At 39.5% G+C, this 27,383-nt stretch overlaps 1 long non-coding RNA gene across 1 annotated transcript; it reads right to left on the reverse strand.

Annotated features, from left to right (window-relative positions):
- Positions 1-1,054: 1,054 nt before the first annotated feature.
- Positions 1,055-27,383, reverse strand: LOC121399534. Its single transcript, XR_005965122.1, has 3 exons — positions 27,298-27,383; positions 21,962-22,193; positions 1,055-1,148 (listed from the first exon to the last, which is right to left on the reverse strand). It is a non-coding gene; the product is annotated as an uncharacterized LOC121399534 (long non-coding RNA).

A 27,383-nucleotide genomic window follows, 5' to 3' on the forward strand; every position in this document is an offset into this window, starting at 1 on the left:
TGTGCTTCTCTGGACATTTCCTTCTAGAAGAAGATCATGAAGATCTACAAGATGGTCTTGTTGCTCCTGTGTTTGCAAGTCTGGAGGTGACAACCAATAATGAGAGGACCAATTCTGCCTCTTTATGCAGTGCTTGCTTTTCAAGTCCCTCCTGGGCAGACCTGTGGTCAAGATATAGGAAAATATCTATGAATCAGTTACATAGACCTGATTCCATAAATGTCCCGGATTAAAGGTTCATGTCGTTCAAGTTGGGCTTTCATTTGTATCAAGACAGCATTCTCTCCTAATGTTCCTGTAACCACCCTACCACTACCACAAGCCCCCCAGGATGGCCAACCCCAATGTTAAGAAACCACTATCTTACTAAATATGAGGAATCTCTCTATCTCTCTACACACTCTGATGACCAAGGGTTGAGGTTCAGATGAAGCAGATGTAGTGCATTATCTGGTACATACAGTATCTTGCATCTGTCAAATACTTTCTTCCTTATTAAAGGGAAATGGCTGTGACATTTTGGGATTTTTTTCTCCCCCAAGAGAATTAATGTTTTACTCCATTTATTCATGTTGTGAGCTGCGGGATCCACAATAGACACTTTTCTTCTTTTTAAGGCAGTTTATTTACACCCAGGGGTGACCATTTCAGGATAAAAAGCATAAATCATAAAAATAAATCCTGTCCACTGGGCGCTACCTTCACACATGAAGAGTTCCCTTACTAACCTGGGCCCCTTGTGGACCACCAGTAAGAAAACACATAAGTTGGGGTCACCCCTGAACTCACGGTTCTGGAGGGATTGCTCAGCCTCCTGGCTTTTCTCCAACGTCTTACTCAGACCGATTCTCTGTAAATTGGTCTTGTCTCTCTCTGCACCTCGCAGTGGTTCCCCTCTGGGAGTTCCTCACACAGGCAGGTTTCCTTCCTGCTCTGTGCCCTGCTCTGAGAGAGACTCTTAACAGCCTCACTAGAACTAAATACCTTTCCACAGGACAGCCTTCCTGTGGAGGTTGAGCTCTAATCCATGAGCTGGACTACTGGATTGGCTTGCATGTTCTTTCCAGAATACTCCAGCTTCCAGGACCTCACCACCAAAGAAATTCTTCTCTGTTTATTAACAACCTTTCTGGTGCCTACACCTTCTACTGGGGAGAAATCTGAGTAAATTTTTAACCAATTCCTCAGTCACTCTACCACAATGCATATTTTGTGTGCACTGTGTAACATTGTATATTTTGACTCTAGTGGGTGGTATCCTTTGGACTGTGCTGTAACAATTAGGTTCTCCCTTCGATTTACTGATAACTAGCTTTCTCACCAGATAAAAGAGAATTAGCTCATGGGGGTGTACCTTTTAATATCGCCAAAAATTGAAGGATTTTTGTTCTGAAGCAAATATAGAGGACTTACAAGGGAGATTCAAAAATAAATCTGTCATCTACAGACAACTATGATGTCACATTTTTAGTAATCCCATGACTAATCAAGTAATGAAAGGTGGAGCTCCTGGAGGTGAACATTAAGCCAACCATATCTTTAAAATTATAGTTGGAGCTTAAAGAAACCACAGACAGTTGGCCTGGTAAACATCTAGGTTACACATTGATTAATGTTTCAGTTAGCAAGTATGTTTACCCCCACACACAATAGTCATTCTCATTCATGGGGAGATGCTGTTAATGTCAGCCAAGTAGCAGTAAATATATCGGAGACAACTAATGCTAACTCAAGATTATAAAGAAATATATGTTTCCCTACTCCGTAGACATAGCAAGAATATCCATTGTTGAGAAATGATGGTGCTGTTGGAGAGAAGGGAGTTGGGGAAAGAGATTAGGATTCAGAAAACATCATAATAACATGACAGACCAATAAATGCTTTGACAGGTTATAAAACATGTTCATTTAAAGTAAAATCTTTGGCTTTGATATACACCATTCATACAACTGCGCTTTAAAGAGAAGAGGGTTCATATGGAACAGTGAAGTACTACAGGAGCAAGGTTAAGTTGGTAGAGCGTATAAGTGTCCTAGGGTGCAATGCTGAACCAATGGTTGGTGCTCAGCCTCAACAACATCTAGGATGTATAAATATGGAGTTAAGATGTTCATACAAGGGTATATAAAAGCTGCTGACTCCAGACAGAATCAGCAGCTTATTGGGTGAATGTCAGGAAAGGCCATTAATTGAACTCTTGTCTATTTGTTGAACCATACCTGCATCATTCTCTTGAGCCACTGGGGTCCCTTAGTATCAGCATGGGTTTGTTATTATGATGGACTTGTGCTATCTCTCTGCTGCTCTCTTGCCCCTCCTTCCTTATTAACTTCAACTGTTGTCAATATACAATCTTGCCCCTTTTATAAGCAACTCCCAGTTGCTTTTTCATTAGGTTTCCCACCCAGATCTGGCCTGCGACTCCTTGTTCTTTGCCTTGTTCCAAGTTCCTAGTTGCTAGTCTCTGAGTCCTTTTCCTATTCCTGTACCCTTGTCCTGATTCCATGCCTGCTTTGTGTGGATCTCCTAGTACTGACCTCAGCCTGACCTCTGGACATTCTCGTTGACTCCCTGACTTCTTCGTGTCAACTCCCGGTACTGACCTCGGCTTGCTCTCTGGACTTTCCCTCTGGACTTCTGCCTGTCTCAACCTCAGCTTGTTTATCAGACCTTTGCTGCAAGCCATCTGTCCCGACATTTGGTCCATTGACTGGACTTTGTTTTGCCTGCCGGTATCTTGGTTTATTCTGTTAATTCAATGGTTAATGTTTTGCCCTTCTTCCTATTTGTCCTCAGTGACAGAATGTGACACCGAGTATGGTGTCTACTGATCAGCCTATACCCACAATTGGGTAGCTATCTACTGGAAGATTTGAAAATCCTGTCAAATGTGGACTAAATTAGAGCACCAATGAAGTCCTCTTCTGACAGGCCTACATAGGTTCTGTTGTTTAAAGTGATCATTGACTCCTCCAAGCCTCCAAGGTCCAAGATCTGATCTTCTGGCAACCAGAACAACAAACAGGTTTCACTGTGTATGATCAGCTTTAAAATGATTCAAAAACAAACCAATACCTTTTATATATATAAATATTAACCATGTCACTGATGGCTTTGCAAGATGATCCTTTTATACATACTAATGATCTATCACCACATCTATCTATAGTAACATAATACCTGAGGTTGATAATAAATATGTACCTGCCTGCCATGGATCCTATTTCAAATATTAATCCAAAGGAAAGCAAACTCGTCAACAGATCCAAAATAAAACCAGGACCTTCACCAGATGGTTAGAAGATGGTTACCAGTTCCAAATCCAGTTTCCATACAGGTATGGGACCTTTTATTCAGAATGCTCAGGACCTGGCGTTTTTCCATATTTTGAGTCTTCATACCTTAAGTCTACTAGAGAATCATGTAAATATTAAATAAACCCAACAGGCTGGTTTTGCTTCCAATAAGGATTAATTATATCTTCATTTTGATCAAGAACAAGCATTTTTTTTAATATTACAGAGAAAAAGGAAATCATTTTTAAAAATGTGGATTATTTGGTTTAGAGGGAGTCTATGGGAGACAATTCGGAGCTTTCTGGATAACGGGTTTCTAGATACCTGTACTGTTAGGTATTTTCCTTAATAGTAATACATATTTATATATTTATACAGTATTTTAGATGACCACCAATTGCTGGGGAGATACATGTATTCCTTTTATCTCAAAAAACTACTCTGCAGTTAAAAGTATTGGCTCTCAAACACATCCAGACAAGTGAGTTGCTGAGTTTAGCTTTGACTTAGGAAAAATAAGGCATTGGTCCAAACTGCCCCCTGAAGTGACCATACACACCCAGACACAAGACATTCATTCCAAAATAGGAAAACCTTTAAATGTTCTTAAGATGCCAGTCTGAGTGACTTGGTTATGTTTTTTCTGACATGCAGTATTTTGATCCTTTACACATTTGCTAAACTAATAAAAAAAACTATGAAATTAATAAGGGAATTAAGTGCTAAGAAATCCTCTGCATGGGAGCAGCTTTGAAAATTACGCAAAAAAAAAAAAAAAAGCAATAGCATATATTCACGTTTCTTTTTCTTTTATTCATGAACCCAAAATTACACTTAAGCACTGCATGAACTAAGATTTCTAACATTTACTTATGGCCTCCAATTAATTGTGATCAGGGCTCTTTCTTGCCGGATTAGGATGTATTGCAACACATAGCTTCTACTGTGAAATTTTATTTGGGTAAATAACTCGGGGCAGTAAAATCCTTAATAAGATAAGTCAAAATAATGATGAGCTAGAATTCTACAGTATCATCCAGGGATGCCTAGCACATAATTTGCAACTATGCAAGCGGATACTTTTCATTGCCCAAATTATTTCATTCATAATTTTCTATAAAGATGCAATTGAATTTAGTTTAATGATGCTTATATGACACTTAAACCAACTTTGTGTCCAACAACATGGATAAAATATTGTGTGATATGCACGTTGCGGTATGGACCCAATATTGGGGTGTGTTGAGTAACCGTAAAAGAATTCGGTTCAATACAGTAAAGGTGGACATGCACAGGCCGATATACACCATCAACTTGGTCCTTCGATCCGTAATGGTCCATGTATGGGGCCTGCCGAAAGGCCTGTCCAACTAGCCTATCTGAATGAAAATCTGTTGAGCAGGTTTACATATACCATTCAGCTTGTTGATGCGGTCCTCATCCCACAGATTGTGTTTACCATTGTTGTGATAGCCAAGGGCCAAATGATCAGATCAACCCAATATTGCCCACTTTGTTGGCATACGTGGTTGGATTGGGCTAACAGAACATCAGAAAAAGGCTCCCTACCAAGGATCGATCCCTACTTTGCTCCGAGCCAGGTGCTCCTTCTCCACCCAAAAATTAAGAGAAATGTGGTGCATGCGGCAGGGGGGATGGTTAGTAGTGATGGGAGAATAAATTCACCTGGCGCAAATTTGCGTTTCGTCCACCGGCGAACAAATTCACGAAACTCCCACAAAAATGCATAAAATTTTAAAAAAAAGTCAACAATTTTGGATGCCCATTGACTTAACGCTGGTCAAAATTGGCGCAGGTGTCAAAATTGATGCGGGTGTCAATTTTTGAGTTTTACAGTTTTTTTGTGAATTTTTTGCCGTTAAACAAAATGGGAGAAATTCGCCCCCCATCACTAACGGATAGGTATAGACTGCTAGTGAGTTTGTGACGAATGTGGGGGCCCCTGAGCTGACCTTAGCCTTCCTAAATGAGCGGAGCTTTAGGTGTATGTCTGGCTTAACCCACAGCAGCCAATCAGCAATTAGTTTTGTTCACTTACCTGGTAACCTAAGAATAGAGAATGGGTATATTATATGTTTGAAAAATGTTGGTGCAAATAGAATTCCCCGTAAAATACTGATACTCTTTATACAGTATAAACGCCATGGAAAAGTAGTTGCTTCCTGGAATCAAGCACGTGAAAAATAACACATGGGGGTGCTTAGGGCAAATACAGTATAAGACAATGAAAGATGATTTTGCATTGGGTTTTAGGTTAAAAACACAACACTCTTGGAAAAGATATTTAGACTCATGCATACAAATTCTTTTATTCTGCATTTGCTCTTCTCACAACAGTCTCAGCTGATCCAGAAGGGAGACAAGCCCCAAGCAAACATATCTCAGCACATATAAGCAATTTGATTAACACGTTTCTTGCATTAGATAAAGCCGCAGGAGGAAACAAGACTTTTTACAGAACATGTCAACGCACTTTACATGAGCTTAAAGCATTGTCCTGGGAGGCTGTAGGTAGGTTTTAAGCTAACATAAATAATACAGAATAGGACCAACTGGGAATCAAGTGCAAGATCGCACTGTTAATGTCACCTTTACTGTAACTTACTAAAAAAACACAGTTTTTTTTTAAAAATATATATTTCCCTTTAAGGGGTAGTTGAGTCTTTTATTTTTCCCCCAGAACTTGCATGTTGTATGGCTCTTCCAGTTGAGTTTCCATATCCATCATTCAAATATGGCTGCAACTCAGAGTAGTATTCTTGCCCATGTTACTGCCCCTTAACTGTATTACCAGTAATCTATCTATCTATCTATCTATCTATCTATCTATCTATCTATCTATCTATCTATCTATCCATCTATCTATCTATCTATCTATCTATCTATCCATCTATCTATCTATCTATCTATCTATTCATCTATCTATCTATCTATCTATCTATCTATCTATCTATCTATTCATCTATCTATCTATCTATCTATCTATCTATCTATCTATCTATCTATCATCTATCTATCTATCTATCTATCTATCTATCAATCTATCTATCTATCATCTATCTATCTATCTATCTATCTATCTATCTATCTATCTATCTATCTATCTATCTATCTATCTATCTTAGATGGAAAATGCTTAGATAGAAAGTATTAAGCAATGTAGATCTATCTATCTATCTATCTATCATCTATTTATCTATCTATCATCTATCTATCTATCTATCTATCTATCTATCTATCAACCTATCTATCATCTATCCATCTATTATCTATCTATCTATCTATCTATCTATCTATCTATCTATCTATCAACTATTTATCTATCTATCTATCTATCATCTATCTATCTATCTATCTATCTATCTATCTATCTATCCATCTATTATCTATCTCTCTCTCTCTCTCTCTCTCTCTCTCTCTCTCTCTCTCTCTCTCTCTCTCTCTCTCTAGTTTTCTATCTATCAAACCTGTTTTCTGTGTACCTCACCTTTTATCTTTTGTGACCAGGGAAGGAGGAAGAGGTTCAGGGCACTGGTGACAGGGAGTGAGCCTGTGGGGCCCAAGAGAGCTGTGGCCAACCAGGTCTTTCCCCGGTGTCCCACCAGCCCAGTCCCACTGTGTGTATTAGTGTTATGTCAGTTCTGTTACAGCAAAGTTTTCATATGACCCAGTGAGAATACTGTTATGCTCAGGTGACTGGGACATTAATGAAGGTGTTTCAGACATTCTTTCTGGCATTTATTCTGCAGGACAAAACTGACAGTCACATGTGTAGAGCAGAAAGACCAGTTCTATTCTCAGAATCAGATGGTAGAGAGCATGTTTATGTAAGAGTGCTCCAAGAACATGACCTTCTGCTGGATCACTGGACTGTTTTCTAGTTTATATAATCCATCTGTCGGCAGTGAGAGAATTCTTCTTAGAAGGCAAATAAAATTCTGTTACATGAGATCACTAGCAACTGAGCTTATTACATTATTTTGTTTGATAATATAACCCAGATAGCTGCATTTAAAGTGATACTGACACTAAAAAATTTCTTTTCAAAATATTAATCTACATTCAAGGGGTTATTTATCAAAATCCAAAGAGTTTTTACTATTCTCTGAAAATTACTATGAACGAAATTGCACTGACTTTTCCCTCCTATTTATTAATACATTTTCAGGAATTTTTCTTGCACAGAAAAAGTCACACTAAAATCATAAAATTGAAACCTACGATTTTTTCATTAAAAAAAAAAGGTTTTTTTTCAGAAACCCAGCGCAACTTGGAAAATTATCCAATTGTTAGCAGGACATCTGCCATTGACATGTTCTCAGCAGGTCTGAGATGGAGTACTTTTTTCATTGGACTTTTATCACCATCAGACTTTAATAAATCCCGAAAAAAAGTTTTTTTTCCTCCAAAAAAGTTGTATTTTTCCCTTTAAAAGTCCAACTACAAAATTTGGGAGTTTAATAAATAACCCCCTCAAAGTTACCTATGGGTCCTTTTTCACTGATAGTTTTGCTTTTGTAAGTTCCTAAACCTGATTCTTTTGCCAACCTGACTGTCCCTTTTCAACCTGTCACAGTTTCTAATGTTTATGGATTCCTGCTGCACAAATATGGCAGCCCCCCCCCTCATAGAGGAACACAAGGAAAAGAAAGGTATTTTAAAAGCATCAGGCAAATCATTTTATGGCAAAATTATAAGTAGCATTCAAGACAATGTCAATGACAAGACAATGATAGATATAAAAAAGTTATTTCATACCCACCCTATAAATTCCAATCATTCAGACATGCAACTTAGGCAGTGACTGTCGTAGTGATGGTCGAATTTGTCCCACTTCGCTTTGTCGAAATATTCTCGAATTTAGCACGAAACGGTGAAAAATTTGCGCATTGAAGTCGATGGACTTCAAAATAATTTTGACTTGCGGCAATTTTGATGCATGTAAAATTTTTACCGCGTGCCTATTTTGTCCAAATGCAGTAAAGTCAATGGCCTTCTGAATAATTTTGCCGTGCAACAATTTTTATGCTCGCAATTATTCTGATGTGCGCCAAAATTTTTCTGACAAATCGAATTTTCATCTTAGTTTCCCAAATGTATTTCCTGGCGGCGAAATGTGCCAAATTCACTGCAAATTCACGCCTAGCGTATTTATTCGCCCATCACTAACTGTCGGCACATAGTTCAATGGAGTGCTGCCCTTACTGCCTGCTTACTACAGCAGGGAAACCTTTGGTGGGTACCTAGTGGATACATTTTGGAGTGGACAGCATGATGACATCAGGGGTGGGGCTATTGCATTGGTCGGACAAAATTCGAAGAAGGTTTTGACTTGAACAGCCCTTTAAAAACCTAGGTCAAAACTGGACAGATGCCAACCCTTGGCAGAGGGAAAGGACAGGGGACATTTTCCCAATCTCTTTGCTTTTATCAGGCTCAAGGTGCAGTAATATCCCCCCAGTATACAGTGAACTATTATCTGGTGGGGCCCTATTATGCACGGCATGTCTGCATTAAGAATGTATGAAACTATTTAGAGCCTTCTAAAATCTAATTTGACTATTATTTAATATCACCCCCCACCACCACCACCATACCCTGCATGTACTAAGGCATTTCCTTGTCATTTTGCGTGAATTCCTCTCCATTCAATTAGTCAGGCAGTAAAATGCATTTCTTTTAGTGCACGTAATAAGAACTAATCGTCTGCAGTGCTGGCATTTCATAGACTGTACACAAAGCCTGAAATGTGCTGGACTTATACATAGCAGGATAAATATTTCATATCCGCATTCTGTAAGTCAGAATTACACTGATCATTTGCTGACACAAGGTAGAGATACAGCACAAAGAATGGAGCTGTGCAATAGGGACAGATGTGTGTGATTTCCATGTAGTTTAGCAAAAACGAATAAACTGATGTAGAAATACCCAATATGTGCAAAAAGTAAAAAAATATAATGTCATGTTTTTTTAACTGATAATGCAGCGTTTTCTCGCACTGTTTTAGCATAATTGCAGCCGTGCAGGAAGTGGTGGTCGTTGCAATTGTTTCAAATACTTTGAAAAGTGACACGTTTTCTTAGTTACAATTACAACTGATGTGTTTAAAAATGTGCAATTTGTGCACATTGCCTAACTTCACGCATTTGATCTCAAAATTGTTTCCAATGCTCGTACGTCTTCTTGTGCTTCTTTAGTGCACGTCTGCTTCGCCTCTAGAAGCCGACTGATTGCCACCTTCAGGGTGCCAGAGTTCACCCTGCATCTAGTGATAAGCAAAACTGGGCATCAAAATATTGGCTAAAGAGCAGAAAATAAAAATGCAAATGTGCATATGCAAATTAGGGAAGGGAAAAGAAAAAGGGGAAACTTTTTTACTTCCTGGTTTTGTGAAAAAAACTCACATAATTATACTTCCCGCTAGTGATGGGCGAATAAATACGCCAGACACAGATGTGCAGTAAATTTCACGTTTCACCGCAAGCAAATTAATTTGCGAAACTGAGGCACTAATTCTCCGCAAAAAATCCGCTGCATCAAAAAAAAATTGACGTGTGCTTAATAATTGTCGCCTGTCAAAATTATTCAGATACCCATTGACTTTAATGCATTTGGACCAAATAGTTGTGCGTATTACAATTGTCGTTTGACTCCCATTGACATGCTTCGGGTGAGAAATTTGCGAAATTCACAAACTTTCTGGCGAAGCCAAACTGCACAGATTTGCCCATCACTACTTCCTGCTTCCCTTAATTTACATTTGTAAATTAGGATTTAGATTTGCTGCGACCAGACGCAAAGATTTGACCGAATCCGAATTCTGCTGAAAAAGGCAGAATCGTGGCCGAATCCTGAACCGAACCGTGGATTCGGTGCGTCCCAAATATATATATCTATATCTATATATATATAGATAGATAGATAGATAGATAGATAGATAGATAGATAGATAGATATATGTGTATATATATATATATATATATATATACTGTTTCAAAAAAGTACCCGCACTCTGTTGTAGTTCAGTGGTGGGTGCTTGGTCAAGGGCTTAGCATAGAAAGTTCAGATTGGACCAGCACTCCATTTGTATTTTTAAAATGATTTTATTGAATCTTCACACGTATTTTCCAACGTTTCAGCCCCCTTGGGGCCTTTATCAAGGATCCTTGATAAAGGCTCCCAAGGGGGGCCGAAACGTTTGAAAATAAGTGTGAAGATTCAATAAAATCATTTTAAAAATACAAATGGAGTGCTGGTCCAATCTGAACTTTATATATATATATATATATATATATATATATATATAAAATATATATATATTTATATATATATATAAAAATCAGTGGAGAGCCGGCACTACTCATGATCCATTGTGTTATTTGCCTGGGTTCTATCAGCAAAAGAGCATGTTGGATATCCAAGAAGAAGGCGAGCACTCTCAGGTCTTATCAAACTTGTAGAAGTGTTTTAGCAAAAAGTAGCTGACGTTTCGGCTAGCACATTAGCCTTTGAGAAAGGCTAGTGTGCTAGCCTAAACATCGGCTCTATATATATAGAGAGAGAGAGAGAGAGAGAGGGAGAGAAATAGAGCGAGCAACGTTTCAGGCTTACACCAACCTTTCCTCAAGCTTGAGGAAAGGCTGGTGTAAGCCTGTAATGTTGCTGTGTCGTATTTTGGTCTTAGAAAAAGCCCTCTGAATAGAGGCTTTTTAAGAAAAATTGCTTTGTTTGGTGCTGTCTACATTCAAAAGTTTAATAAATCGGCCCCATAATGTCAGCAAGAGACCCCACTAAAACTACAAAGCATGGCATTGGCTATTCACTGTAATTGAGAATCTGGGCTAATGTTGGGGTCTATTTCATTGTAATCCATTCATAATAGTTTAAAAGTAGTAAAAATATCCATTCAGGCCAGTTTGTTTACACAAGTCATGTAAAGAGTCTTTGAAACAGAAATCTTGCTTTTATGGTTTATTTTCAATTGAACTTTAAGAACCACATATATTTCAACTGATAATGTATTTTTTTTATTTACCTTGGTAATGTATTGCTGCCAGGGTGGAGGATATTTTATTATATCTTAAAACTCAAATGTTTTCAGATTAGTCACAGCCCCTAAAGTACATCTAAATCTACACCAATATCCTTCATTTGCAGAGGGAAATAAATACTGAAGAAAGCTACTGATATTTTCCCATTATGAATCCCCACCTAAATCTACTCCATTACTTAAATCCATTGCCTCTTAGAGGTTTCATTTGCCTGATTTTAACTTGGATTCTTCGATACTTCCAGCCTTCTGTTAAAAAGAAACGTTTCATATAAACGTTAACTTTCCTAATAGGATTGTTTTGCCTCTAATGGCCTTCTTGTTATTCAAATCTCTCTGGATAACAGGTTTCTTGATAATGGACCCCATTCATGTACCATGTGCCTCTAAATCATATACAATAGAGGAGTAAGAGTTTCAACAACCACCTCATAGCAGCACTGTTGGCTCACCTCAAACTAGTCAGTGGCTGATGATACATAAAGCTTTACTAAAAATGAATGCAAACAAGGCTTCAAGGGCCAAATAGTATACACCGTCAGGTACTTAGAGAGCTTAGTTCAGTTTTAGAACCAGCATCCATTTCTGATTTTCTGAGCCTCTCCTTCATCTGGTATGGTACCTATGGATTGGAGGAAAGCTGATGTCATTCCTATATTTAAAAAGGGATTTCAATCTTAACCTGACAATTATAGGCCAGTAAATTTGACATATATGGTGGGCAAATTATTTGAAGGCTTGTTAAGGAATCAGATTCAAAATTCTGTCCTGGTGAATGGCATTTTGAGCAGTAATTAGCATGGCTTTATAAAGGATAGGTCATGTCAGACAACAGTAGATGTGATATTTTTGGATTTTGCCAAAGCGTTTGATATACTGCCCCACAAACGACTGCGACTAAGGTTGGGCTTAATGGAGTTGTTTGCACATGGATAAGAAACTGGCTACTGGTTGTTAATGGTACATTCTCTACTTGGAGTAAGGTTCTTAGTGGGGTCCCTCAGGGCTCTGTATTGGGTCCACTTTAATTTAAAGGGCATGTAAAGGCAAAAAATGAAACCCCATTTTTACTTTCTTTAATGAAAAAGAAACCTATCTCCAATATACTTTAATTAAAAAAAGTGTAAGTTTTTTTTTTACAAGAAACCTGACTGTATGCAGTGAAATTCTCCCTTTGTCTACTGCTGTGGATAGGAATTGTCAGACGGTCCCTAACTGCTGAGCAGGGAAACAATCCTACTTATGAACAGCAGGGGGAGCCCCCGTCTTACTTCCCAGCCATGCAGAACTCAAGCAGCTTTGTTTATGATGATCCCTAAGCAGCCCAGACCACACTGAGCATGTGCACAGTCTTAGTCTTGCAAAGATGTATAACAAAGTTACAAGATGGTGACCCCCTGTAGCCAACTTTGAAAGCATAAATTATTTGTTTGATTAGGCTTGTGGTGCAGTAAGTTCATGTTTATATTTAGTATACAAAATACAGCATTTCTAGCCTCTATTTTAGACTTTACATGCCCTTTAACTTGTTCATTAATGACTTAGGGGAGGGTATTGTAAGTAATGTATCAGTGTTTGCAGATGACACAAAACTATCCAGCCCAATTAATTCCATCCAGGATGTGGCATCCTTGCAACACGATCTTGACAAACTGGCAATCTGGGCAGCTAAGTCTAAGCTTTCTGCTGCGGAAAACAACAAGGAAGTGCATAGCAAAACCGTAAGTGAGGTACTGGCAGGGTTGAAGAGAAGACGCAGTCGAAGTTAGGCGAAAGGTTCAAGGCAGGCGGCAGAAATCATAGTCAAGAATCAGGCAAAAAGTCGAAAACCAGGAATAAAATATCACAAACAATGCTTCGGCAGGATCAGTAAAACTGGAACCAGCTTGGGCAACTTCCAAAATGGAGACTGGGCCTTTAAGGAGTTTCTTGGCGACAAAAACTTGTATTCCGCGCCAGCTGATGACGTCATGACGCAGGTGTCAAGATGCTCGAAGCTGAATGCCAGAGTCAGAGGGGCCTTGAATCCGAAGACTCTAGGAGAGACTCGGGGGGAGGTAAAGAATCGCTGCAATCTCCTGGCGCGTCTTGCATTATGGCAATGTTGGGCGTCCAAGTAGGGTCTCATGATGCTGCTTTTCATCTGACAAATGCCCATTTCTAGGCTCAGTTATAGCGGCTGTGTGCTTGTATAACTGCCCAGCCTAGATCAGATCAGAATATACAGTAGAATATACAGTAGAATGTACAGTAGAATACAGCTGCATTGTTCCTTCCCCCACTCTACGCAGAATTCTCCACCATTTCACACCAGGAAAAAAAAAACATTCTCTGCAGATTTACAGCAGACTTCTATGCTCTCAGTTGTAAATATGTCAAAAAATGCCACTTTCAGCAAACAGCGGATCCGGTAGAGCAGCCAGAAAAGTCAGTAGGGACTAGAGAGAATTAGTTACGTTTGACCCTTTCGCTGCCAGTGACAGCAATATATATTTCTACAAGCACAGCAATGTAAGATTCCTAAAGATTCAGCAATTTGCATTTTATCCATTGTTCCTTTTTTTTTCCTAGAGGACGGAACTAAGACACCAAGAAAGTTGCCAATTACAACATTAAAACATAGACAAGACTAGACCAAACCCAGGGCCAATAAGAACACTTGAATGTTGACTATTCACATGTGAGCAGAGCCAACTGCAAACCTGAAACCAACTAGCTCAGTCTGCATTTTACATTCCTTCTAGCTCTGGCCAAAAATGGCTCCACAATGTTGATCATTTGTGACCAACCAAAAAAAACGATAATGGTGGTCCCCCAACGTAATCACTATTTCATTCAGGCAGGTTCCGCCCCAGCCTGTGGTTTCCTTGGCAGCAAAGCGTGTTTATATATTTTTCTTTTCTAATAAATAAGTTTTGTTTAAATGTATGATTACGGTTCATTTCCTCATAAGATTATATAGCAGACGTTTCATAAAAAGAAAGTGCTCGTTGGAGGCAGTTCCGTTCTGCCTTTGTTTCATCAAAAAAAAAAAAAATGTCCCTAATGTAGACTCCAGGCCTCACGCGCGTTTCACCGCAAACACAAAACATTATGACTGTGAGTGCTGTTTTACTGGCTATAAAGGGCTGAGAAATCTGCAGTTAGTTTACAGTTGAACCGATCTCAACATGGTTAGTCTTTGAAGTTTCTTAATAATGCAAGCAATTGAAACCCCAGGGCCCCTTTAGCATTTGCTGGAAACTACAGTTCCCAGCAGTCTTAGCCAGTTGACATTTAGAACATCTGGAGGGCCTCGCAGTTGACACATACATTAAAAAGTTACAGCAGGGGGCAGAGCTTTCAGTTTCTCTTGGTAGTAGTAGTAGTAGTAGTAGTAGTCTGTAGTTACCTGGTGCCACTGGCATGGACAAATAGAGCCAAAGCCCTATTATAATCAAGTAAATTCACAAATACATTGGTATATATATGTTTAATCTAAAGAGTAGGTGCATCCATGGATTCCTCTGGGCAGAAACATTGTGCAAAAATGACCAATCACTTAAAATGAAACAAAACCACTAAGGGCTTGGGGGGCTCATGTATAAGACAATTTCTTTGACCCCCACAATGAAACAGTTCATTGCAAAATTCCCAATAATCTTTCCCAACTTTTGATCCTGCTCCTGGCCTAGTGACGTGGGTCATAATGTGAATACTTCCACTTCTCTCTGCAACTCAACAACAAATGGATCTGGAGGTTGGGTCCATAAGGAAAAATATAAGAAATACTAAATTTGGGTTCCAGCCTGCCAGTATTGCCAGAGCACCTCCTCTGAAACTTGGGCCATTATAATTATCTGCTACAGTCATAGAACATCCTTAAACCAACAACAAATAGAAGCTGGTGGTGGGATATTGTCAGGAGCGCGACGTGGCACTCCTGTCTGCAGCGAATCAATCCAACACGGCAGCGTCCATTGTCACTGCGTGGGTTCCGGCGTGCGCAAATGTGTAACATCATAACGACACATTTTGGCGCCAAATTTGAAATAAAAGACGCCATGGATGTTGGTTCAATGCTCGATTATAGGATTTGTTTTCCCTGCCTGAAACTTGATTTTTTTCTACAGACAATTTCCCCAGAAACCTGAACATAGTGGTCCAGTGGCATCCCCCCGGGGGAAGGGGTACTGTCAGGAGGGCACTGCAGCACTCCCGTCCGCAGCGAGTCAATTTACAAGATGGCGGCACCCATGGTTGCCGCGTCAGTTCCGGCCCGCTGACATCAGCACGCAAACGCGTGATGTCACGACGCAGTGTTTTGGCGCCTAATTTGAAATAAAAGGACGCCCAGGACGTTGGTTCAATGCTCGATTATAAGATTTGTTTTCTGCATTCCTAACTTGATTCCTGGACTTTGACCTTGCCTGAACCTGGATTTTGCTCCTATTCTGCCTGCCTATTGAACAACTGATCCCTATTGGGATCTACTACTGATCCCTATTGGTTACCACGAAATTGGACTTTGCCCTAAAGCGTCCTCCTTGGTCCTGACTTCTCCGCTTGGAGCCGATAGGCCCCTGACAGACACGAATGCCTCTGGCAGAAGTTATAAATATGTCTCTTGTCTGTCACACCAATGGCTCACGCAATCTATTGCAAAGAATATGGGTATAATGAGGTATTAGACCTTGTGTACTTTGCACATTTCATTATACCACTTTTTAGAAGTTATGTGCTGCCTCCCACATCTTTACTTTCTGTATATTCCATATTCCTTATTGAAAACGTTGTAAAAATACAGAAACTTAAACAATGACTAGTGATGGCCGAATAAACTTGCCTGTCATGAATTAGCGGCGAATCTCCGCCTTTAGCCGCAGGCGAATAAATTCACGAATCTCCTGCGAAAATTTGCTGGCGTCAAAATTTTTCGGACGCGGTCCAAAAAGTCGCTCGTGTCAAAATCTACACTATTTGGAAGCCCATTGACTTTAACGCCAGTGTCAAAATTGATGCCTTTTTGGATGTGGGAGTCAATTTTCAATTTCCATGTTTTTTTCGCGAATTTTTTGCCATTTTGCGAATTTCGTGAATTTTGCGGGAAGAAACGGGAGAAATTCGCCCATCACTAGCATTGGCCAATAAGCTTTTAGGCATGAGGCCAGCAAGTATTACTTAGAAAATAGCAACGGCAAATTTTTCAAGTGAGTGTCTATGGTACCACTCCCTCATCCGTATACATCTTAGCCACAGGTCATTTCAAAGGGATTTTTGTTTGACAATATAAATATTGACATTCTGAGGAAATTAACATTTGTTTTACTCATAATTGCTAGTTTTCTGTTCCTTTGTAGCATTTGCCATTCAATTCTACTTTTAAAAAAGGATAGGCCTTTTAGAATATTTTTAATAATTGTTTTTATGGCTTATCCTTATATTTAGGTTCTCTAACCTTCACTTTCCAGTCTGCCCTTTAAACAACTATCTAGTTGAGAGGGAAACTGGGACTGTAGAAATCCAACAGAAGCATTAAACAAAAAAAAAGAATATAATGAAATCATCTGTAAAATGACTTGAAAAAACATTGTCTATATCATTGCAAGGGTCCTAGTTATAAATAGACAAAACAGTAAAATCAGACAGAGGGCCAGATTCAATTCAGTGAGAAAAAAGGTTTATCACGTCAAAACTCATGGATGAGATTCTATTTAAGATGCAATTCAGTTTTAAAAAAAAAAATGATTTCACTGTTTAAAACTCCACTGAATTCAATGGGGAAAAAACTGGAACTGAATTTGGAGAAAAGTTTTTTTTCCTGGAGTTGAATCTCGTTGCATGAGTTTTCACGTGATAAACCATGAGTTAACTTTTCGTCTCTGAATTGAATCTAGCCCAAAGTTTGAAGATTTTGGAAATGTTTCTGACTTCGCCTTCTCATTCAACTTCATCTTCGTTCCCATGGCCCCAAGAGGCATTAATGTTTGACTCACGGAGCACAAAGGGGTGAGACCTATGGGGAGTGGGTGGGGTTTGGTGGATCGTGGGTGGGATAACATTTTATTTAGCAAATGTTTTTGAGGTTGGGGAAATGATAACAAGTAGTGATGGGCGAATTTATTCCAGGCACGAATTTGCGGCGAATAAATTCTCGAAACCGACGCAAAAATTCGCCAGCGTAAAAAAAAAAAAACGAGACACATCAATTTTGAAGCCTGTGTTAAAGTCAATGGATGTCCGAATAGTGTTGACGCATGATGGTTTTGACTTTAACGACTTTTTCGGCGTGCGTCCAAAAATTTTTGACCCAGACGAATTTTTGCTGGTGAATTTTCATGGGAGTTTCTCCAATTTATTTGCCAGCAGCAAAATGTAGAAATTCACCGTGAATTTGTGCCTGGCAAATTTATTTGCCCCATCACTTTAAACAGGGCTCCAAAGTTCATTTTAAGATGAAAACCTCCTAAAGTAATTCATGGGGCACTTGGGTGAGTATCTCTCATCTAGACCCCTCCTGTGTTTCATTATATTTTTATGCAAACATGACAATGTTACTTCTGTTTCCACCAATGAATACACACAGCCTAAAATAATGATGATCAGCACATTAGCTAGAAATCAATACAAGGTGCGGTGACCAAACACGACGCACATTACAGTACGTGACCCACACACCACGCTGAACGGTGCACAAAGAAAAACATTTTGTCCACACCACCTGCAAAAAATTACAGCAGCTTTACCTAATTTGGCCCATGAACAAAGACGTTTGAATCATCTATGAAAAGGGGGGGGGGGGGAAGCACAGAAATGAATAGGCAAAAAAGAAACATTTAGATATATACAGGTATGGGATCTCTTATCCAGAATGCTCGGGACCTGGGGCTTTCTGGATAACGGATCCTTCCATAATTTGGATCTTCACGCCTTAAGTCCTCTAGAAAATAATTTAAACATTACATATATCAAATAGTCTGGTTTTGCTTCCAATAAGGATTAATTATATCTCTGTTTTATTAATACAGAGAAAAAGAAAATTATTTTAAAAAATTTGGATAATTTGGATAAAAAGGAGTATTGTGCGAGACAGCATTTTGGTAATTCTGAGCTTTCTGGATAACGGGTTTCCGGATAACGTGTCATAACGAGTGTGTGTGTGTGTATAAAGACTGGTGGAATTTTTATATATATATATTTATATATATATGTATATATATATGCACCATATCACATTCTATCTCTATCTATCTATCTATCTATCTATCTATCTATCTATCTATCTATCTATCTATCTATCTACACTACATGTTTTGTTGTAAGACTGGGTGTTTATGAGCTTATTTGAGCTTTAGTAAAATAACAGAGTTTTCCATAAATATAAATCATACTTTTTTTTTTAAAGAAAAGTTTTACTTAAGGAGCCATGTATTGAGCATCTGTATTTCTTACCAGTCAGCAATGATAGTTTCCACTCGGTAAAAATATTACTGATGTTTTGAGATTGAACCAGAGAGAGAGAGAGAGAGAGAGAGAGAGGTAGATAGATAGACAGATGATAGCTCCCCCAGCACCTCTCCTCTTCTGACAGGAGCACTGGGAGTTGTACTTCAGTAATAGCTGGAGGGTAACAAGCTGCTGGACTCCCTCCTCCACACACACACACACACACACACAAGGGAAGGGGGACTAAAAATTCTGAGAGATGTAGGAATAGGGCAGTTGTGACAAGGAGTTAATAATACAGCACACAGCAAATTTGGAAGAAACTCACATTGTGAGATGTGCTCCTTCTAGTTGTTGTTGAACTACATCTCCCAGGCTAGGGAATGCTGCATATTTTCCATACAAGCACCATAGGGTTCATACCCTTTGGGGGTGGCACTTGGGTACCTTTTCAGAGATACAGATATAAATGTGTTTTTTTTGTCTGTATAGGTAACCAAGTGATGGGGGTTGTCCTAGGAACAAATTGGGGGTTATGTAATAAAAAGCATTGAGTTTGCTCAGGAACAGTTACCCATATCAACCAATGAGCAGGTAGCATTTACTGGTCACCTGTTTGAAAGCAAACATCTTCTATTATTAGTTGCTATGTTTTACTGCTCCTGGGCAAAATGAGTGCCTTTTATTACATATGGGAGATTATCTATTAATATGCCACTGCTCTACTGTCACTATTTTGTCCTAACTTTAAACTCCAACTTTTGTTATGAGGGGCTCTGTTATTTAAAGGGCTACGAGCAGGCCCGGGTTTGTGGAAAGGCCACCTAGGCCCGGGCCTAGGGCAGCAGGATTTTAGGGGGGTGGCATGCTGTCCAACCACACCCATAAAAGGGAGGGGACAGCTGCGCCTAGGGGCGCCCACTATGTAAATCCGGCCCGGCCCTGGTTCCTGATTGGAACCCCAAATGACAACTTTGGTGACAAAACCAGTTCTGCATTGAGCCCAACGTTGTACAAGGGATTTTGCCTGCAGGACTAGCTGGGCACATGGCTGGGGCTTTGATTAAACTATACATTCTAGGCCCCATTGTTAATAGGATGTAATAAACAGTGACGCTTACCCTGGTGGTTCAGGCCTTCCCTGGTGCTCTAGTGGTTAGCAGGGACGCACACAGCAGCTCTGGCGTGGACACCAGCCACACGCGTCCTGCCTCCTTCAGTGCCGGTTCCCCTATGCCGCGTGCGTCGGTGCACTTCCTGGTTTATGTGCCGGCATGATTACGTCACGCGCAAGGGTACGAATTTCAGTATAAAAGGGGAATTCAGTGTGCATATGATTGCTCGTTGTTAGGTTCTATTTGTTAAGTTCCTAGGTGCCTTGCTATTGTGAATTCTAACTGATATTCTGGTTTTGACCCTTGCTCTGTCTATTTACTATCTCCAATCCTGATCCTGCCTGTCTTTGATTACTCTAATCTCTCCAATCCTGAACCTTAGCCTGTCCTTCGACTATTCTACGTTCTCCAATCCAGATTCCTGCCTGTCTGATGATTCTCCGCTTGTGCTGGCCCGGCCTGCCTGTTCCTGGTAGTTTTCTTCCTTCCAGTATCCTGGTGAGAGGATCGTGCCCCTTTGCTCGTCCAGAACCGTTAGCTTTGCTCCTCTCGCAATTAAGACCTGGCGGCATCCGATTAGCCGAGGGCTCCTCCCGAGGTGAAAGGCGGCGGTTAAAGGCAGAAGTGAGAGCCGAGACCAGGGAGCTTAGCTTGGGTTCTGGATATAGGGTGCCAAACGTGACATAGGATAACAGCGCAATGACTGGGGGCCTGACACGTGCAAAATAAGAAGACAAGTGAATGTGCAGTATGTACAGGTGGGACATGAATACTGAATGTGTGCCAGCAGCAAGATGAAATTGGGAATGAATGGGGCAAATGAATAGCTCTTTAATTGTCTGGCCTCATTCAGAGAAACAAGGCAGTAAATCAAGGGTTAGAGGTCCCTTATCTGATCCATGCTGAATAGGCCCAGCATTTAGCTGACATGAGAGCAGCATTTGTTAATCGGATTGGGATTGGCCCTGTAATCCCAGCTCAGGGGGCCGCAGACTTTCTCCCTGCAATATCACTAATGTCACTGGGATTGGCTGCATCAGGCAGATGTTCCACGTTTCTCTGCTTTTCTTTCTGCGGCTCAGCCTGATCCCTCTTAATACTTTCACTGCCATTAAATCCACACGCCATCCTTTTACTTTTATCTTGCTCAGTCTGGCGCAGTCCAGGGAACCCATATTGGGGAGGAGGCAGGAACCAAGCACCCAGGGCAGAGGAGACACACTACACGTGTGTATATGTTTGTGTGTCTGTGTGACTTTGCATGTGTGCTCTTGGGGAAATAAGTATGTACATATGTGAGACTATATGAGTCTCTGTGATTGAAAGAAATAGATTGTGTATGTTTAGTGTATGACAGAGAGAGAGTGAGAATGTGTGTTTGTGTGTTTGCTCGTGGGTTGTTTGAGTCAAGAGAGAAATGAAGTGTGTCAAAGTATCATTGTGTCTGTAAAAGATTGATTGTGTGACAGATTGTGTTTGTGCAAGAGTGAGAGACACACAGAATGTGAGAGATTGTGTGTGTATGTTTAAGTGACCGTGTGTGTATAAAAGAGATAGACAAATTATATGTATATGTACTCATGTGCTTAGTACAGTATGTGTGTGTGCAAGAGAAGGAGTGAGTGCACGTGTGCATGTGAATACATGTTGGTATGTGTATGTAAGACAGAGACAGAATGTGTGTGTGTGTGTGTGTGTGTGTGTGTAAGAGTGATAAAAAGAGAGAGAGAGAGAATGTGTAAGTGTGATAAAGAGAGAGAGAGTGTGTGTGTATGTAAAATAGGGGGACAAACTGTGTGTGTACAAATGTACCTAGTATGTGTGTGTGCAAGAGAAAGGGAGTGCATGTGTGTGTGTGTGTGAGAGAGAGAGAGAGAGAGAGAGAGAGAGAGAGAGAGAGAGAGAGAGAGAGAGAGAGAGAGAGAGAGAGAGAGAGAGAGAGAGAGGGCTAGAGAGTTGCACATGCACAGGACACACTTACCTGCAGTGACTGTCATTTCCATACAAATACATGCCCACCCCCAACCCCCCCCCATATAACAGTACCTACCTGGAGTCAGTAGAGGGGGGCACATGATCCCATAAATCCACACACACAAGCCCACTGGCCAGTGGCCACTATATATCTTGCCAAGTTGCCATGTGTAGAGCTGCCGCTTTGCCTTGGGACTGTAGCCGGGCACACTCTCCTCTGCGCTCCTCGCCCACACAAATGAGACACATATGCTGCTCTGTCTCCTTATATTTCCAAATGTTTTTCACACTAATGTCTGCCGGAGTTTCTGGAAAGTGCAAAGTGAAAACACATGTATGGGAGCCCCATGCAAGGCACACACAATGCACACACACCCCCCCGGGCAGGAATCAAATGGCACTTTCCTGAGTAACACAAGGGTGCACTGGGGTGAGACTGTATCATTTCCATGTTACTGGGCACCAAGTAGAAATCAATGGGGAAGGGATCTATAAATCAGCCATCATGTCAGGACAAATCAAAATAATGCTTCTATTATTTCAATCGATAAAGCATTTTTATGCACAACATCTGATCCACAACGTGTCTGTGTGTGTATTTGGGACGTGTCGTTGTAATCTTCCCCATACACAAACAAACTCGTATTGTGGGTGCGCCAGAGAAACCATAATGATGGAGACCAACGGTTGTTTTTCTGTCTGCTCCTTATCTGGGGCCCACAGTCACTTGGGACGGGGGGTGAAACTGGATCACCTTGAACAAATGTTATTGAGAATTTCATTAATGGCACCTTCACCCCAACTGCTTCTATGAAACATTTACACATACTGAGCTCTGGTATAATATAATAATAATAATAATATACTGGAATGTGTATATCCATATCCCCATACTGGGCCGTATATATTAGGGATACACCAAATCCACTTTTTTGGATTCGGCCGAACCATTTATGCAAGATTCGGCCGAACCATTTATGAAAGATTCGGCCGAATACCGAACCGAATCCAAACCCTAATTTACCTATGCAAATTAGGGGTGGGAAGGTGAAAACATTTTTTACTTCCTTGTTTTGTGATAAAAAGTCACGTGATTTCCCTCCCCGCCCCTAATTTACATATGCAAATTAGGATTCGGATTTGGTGAGTATGTGAGTATCCATATCCCCATACTGGACTGTATATTACTGTAATGTGTGTATCCATATCCCCATACTGGACTGTATATATACTGAATATTACTGTAATGTGTGTATCCATATCCCCATACTGGACTGTATATTACTGTAATGTGTATATCCATATCCACATACTGGACTGTATATATATACTGTATATTACTGTAATGTGTGTATCCATATACCTATAGTGGGCTGTATATATACTGTATATTACTGTAATGTGTATATCCATATCCCCATACTGGCCTGTATATATACTGTATATTACTGTAATGTGTGTATCCATAATCCCAAACTGAACTGTATATATACTGTATATTACTGTAATGTGTGAATCTCTTACACACACACACAACTTTTGTCCCTGTGTCTCACTCACACAAATCTCTTTCCTAATATTTCCTCTCTCTCTCTCTCTCTCTTTGTGTCTCTCTTTCTATGTAGTGAATTTAGTTACTTTACACTAGATATTCTGCAGGGAACTCTTACAGACTTGTATATCCCGATTCCTCTATCCCATATTCCTTGCCGTGTGTCCCCATTGGAATCCCAGAGTCCCGAGCTGCAGCCTGCGCCTTTGCGCCTCAATACAGACAGTCGGCTCCATGTGTGCGACAGTGCGACACCGGCAGGAATAATAATCCAGCTCTTCCTGGCACAAAGCAGCACCGATTGATTCAAGCGCCGATTTTCATTTAACAGGAGGTGGAAGCGACATGTACATATTTCATAAATATAGTTTCTATTGAACATTCTTCAAAAACTGACAGATTATGATTTTTATCCGCGGAGACATAACAGTGTGGCTTGTGCGTGTTGCCGACTAAATGGCCCCTTCTGCTGCTGCTGCTGCCATACTGCTCCTCATATTCCTATGGCTTCAACCCGACACACAGTCCCCAGTCTGTGAAGCTACACACGTGCCCTGATAGCTGGGAGTCTGGTGGGAGGAGCAAAGGCGGTACGTTTAAACCCTATGAGTGCCAGCCTGGGATCTACTGATAATGAGCAAGATGAGTGACTATAAAGCAAACCATGTCCTGTTCATTTCCCAGTTTCAAACCATCAGAATGGAATTACCAGGCTCCCCCATAATTGTGTTCCCTATAAACAGCAGCTACGAAATAGGAAGCAGTATGGCAGCAAGGGGGGGACAAAACAATGTTTCTATAGGCTTCTGAAAGGAAATACAAAATATTTATGAGGACAAATATTTGAAACAAAAATCGAATTTGTGCAAGGGAGATTTTATTATGATGATTATAATTAGATTTTGTGATTATTATTATTATTATTATGGTGATGATTATTATTATTATTAGTAGTAGTAGTAGTAGTATTTCTATGATTATTATTATTATTATTATTATTATCATTATTATTAGTAGTAGTAGTAGTAGTAGTAATAGTATTAATATTATTATTATTATTATTATTATTATTTTATGTTCCAGACCATTGCTAAAAAGCACAAGTCTGGCCCAATAGGACTGTGCTATTGTTTTTTTTTATATATATATATATATATATACAACGAATCTACTGTATAATAAATTGAGATGCACATAATCATCATCAACAACAGAGCCAGCATTGAGAAGTATTTAGAAACATCAGTTTTCGGATAAACATAAAAAAAGAACTAGAAGCCTGAGCAGAACAATGAGATGCAACTACAGCTCTCTACATTTTATACAATTTGATGGCGAATGATTGAAAAATCTGTCCTACTAACGAATGGACATGGAAGGAAAAGGAGTTAATTTTGGGGAGTGGTAAAATCTTTACATAAGGTTTAGACCACGTGTCTAGGAAACGTAGAACAACAACAAAATAATAATAATAATAATAATAATAATAATAATAATAATAACAAAATAGTTGAAGGGATTAATTCTTTCTTTAGTTTATTTTTTCTCCTAAGAAATAACCTTCTGGTTAATCAGTTCGTATTTGTTAGTCGAAACAAAAGGGAGGGATACTGAATTAAAAACAGTTTCAGTGGAGTCGGAATTGCGCACAGTTACAATCAAACAACGTGGAATTGTTTCCTGATTCTGTAGCGCGACGAGTCGCAGCGGCTCTAACGCACAATCCGTTTTGTCTAACAGGGGGCGATTTGTGTGACCCCAGCGCTGGTGCCCGGCTCTCCTCTGTGTCTGGCCGCCTGCAAATAATAACTGTGAGATGAGCTAATTACCCGACATTAATCACTTGATACAAAGGAAATAAATCAACTTCTCTCTGGTTACAGACAGACGGAGGCTACAAATCCACTGAAAAATAAACTCACTTCCCTACTGGTTAAAAACAACGAAATATTTGTGTTGGTCCAATTTATAGATAAATAATCGCTCTCTAATAGATACAATAAAGCCAGAATTGTTCAGTAAAATTCAGTTGGTTAACAATAAACTGTGAGCAATACGTGTTTGAAACACCTTGTTCTCTGCACAGTAAATACATTATGTGATATTTCAATACTGCACAGATTTCAGGCGTATTTTATGTTTCTCTTCTAAAACTGGTTTGCTTCAAATTAAAATGTAATAGAGATAGATAGATAGATAGATAGATAGATAGATAGATAGATAGATAGATAGATGATAGATAGATAGATAGATAGATAGATAGATAGATAGATAGATAGATAGATAGATAGATAGATAGAGAGATAGATGATAGATAGATAGATAGATAGATAGATAGATAGATAGATAGATAGATAGATAGATGATAAATAGATAGATAGATAGATAGATAGATAGATAGATAGAAAAAGAGGTAGAGAATGATTAACAGATAGGAGAAAGAAAGAAAGAAAGAAAGAAAGAAAGAAAGAAAGAAAGAAAGAAAGAAAGAAAGAAAGAAAGAAAGAAAGAAAGAAAGAAAGAAAGAAAGAGAAATAGATAGATTGATAAATATATATAGAGAAAAAGAGGTAGAGAATGATTAACAGATAGGAGAAAGAAGAAAGGAAGGAAAGAAAGAAAGAAAGAAAGAAAGAAAGATAGATAGATAGATAGATAGATAGATAGATAGATAGATAGATAGATAGATAGATAGATAGACAAATATTTATAGAGAATAAGATAGAGAATGCTTAACAGACAGGAGAAAAAGAAAGAAAGAAAGAAAGATAGATAGACAGACAGATGAGAGAGAGAGAGAGAGAGAGAGAGAGAGAGAGAAAGAGAGAGAGAGAGAGAGATGGATTAAAGAATGAAAGACAGATAGATCAAATATAGATATATAGATGGTAGATATATGGAAAGATAGATGGATAGCTGGCTAGATAAAGAAAATACAATGAAAGAAAGAAATATAAAATAGAATGAAAGAAAATGAAATAGACAGAGGGAGAAAAATAAAGAGGAAGAGAGAATAATTAACAGACAGGCAGATATATGATCGATAGAGAGAGATAGACAGATATATATAGAGAGAAAAAGATAGAGAATGATTAACAGACAGGAAAAGAAAGAAAGAAAGAAAGAAAGAAAGAAAGTGATATGGAGAGATAGATAGATAGATAGATAGATAGATAGATAGATAGATAGATAGATAGATAGATGATAGATAGATAGATAGATAGATAGATAGATAGATAGATAGATAGATAGATAGATAGATAGATAGATAGAAATAGAGAGATGTGGAGAGCTACAGCAATACATACATAATGTTGGATATGGAAATAATCCCATTTCCATGTAGCAGAGATTTCACAAGAGCAGAGCCCCCTATAATAAATCTAAGCAATACTTCTCTCTCCGTGGGAACAAATCCACGTGCCAAGTTATGAGCGACCCCCCTCCCAGCACAGAGCAATCCACTGGTGAAGGTGCCACGCAGAGTGGGTGAGACACACAAGGCTGAGCCATAAGGAGCCATTCAGTGAGCAGTAGCGCCAGGCGCAGGTGTCTGTCTCACTACTGAGACCCAAGTAATAATAACACTGTTGCCTCCCACTCTCCTTTTTTTTTAGTCAAGAACCTTACAATTAAGTTGAAGTTACCCACTGCACCCTATCATTAGTGACAGGAGCTATTTGCATACAGCTTTCCCTCTCCTGCACATGGCGAGTGTTAGAGCCCTAATTGCGCCAAATTAATGCGGGGAAGCTCCAGCAAAGCTCATTAACATTTATTTAAACACTGTTTTCCCTTTAAAAAATATTCCAGCTTCCAGTGCAAACAAAATACCCCTCTCAATCCTAGTTAGCCTTTACCTGCAGCTTTCTCCACCGTAAGACGCCAAGTTTGCGCAGAATTAGCCCCGGCTACTCAAATCTCATGCCGCTGTGTTCTTATAGTG

The sequence above is a fragment of the Xenopus laevis genome, chromosome 1S (genome assembly GCF_017654675.1).
Source record: "Xenopus laevis strain J_2021 chromosome 1S, Xenopus_laevis_v10.1, whole genome shotgun sequence".
Lineage (NCBI taxonomy): Eukaryota > Metazoa > Chordata > Amphibia > Anura > Pipidae > Xenopus > Xenopus laevis.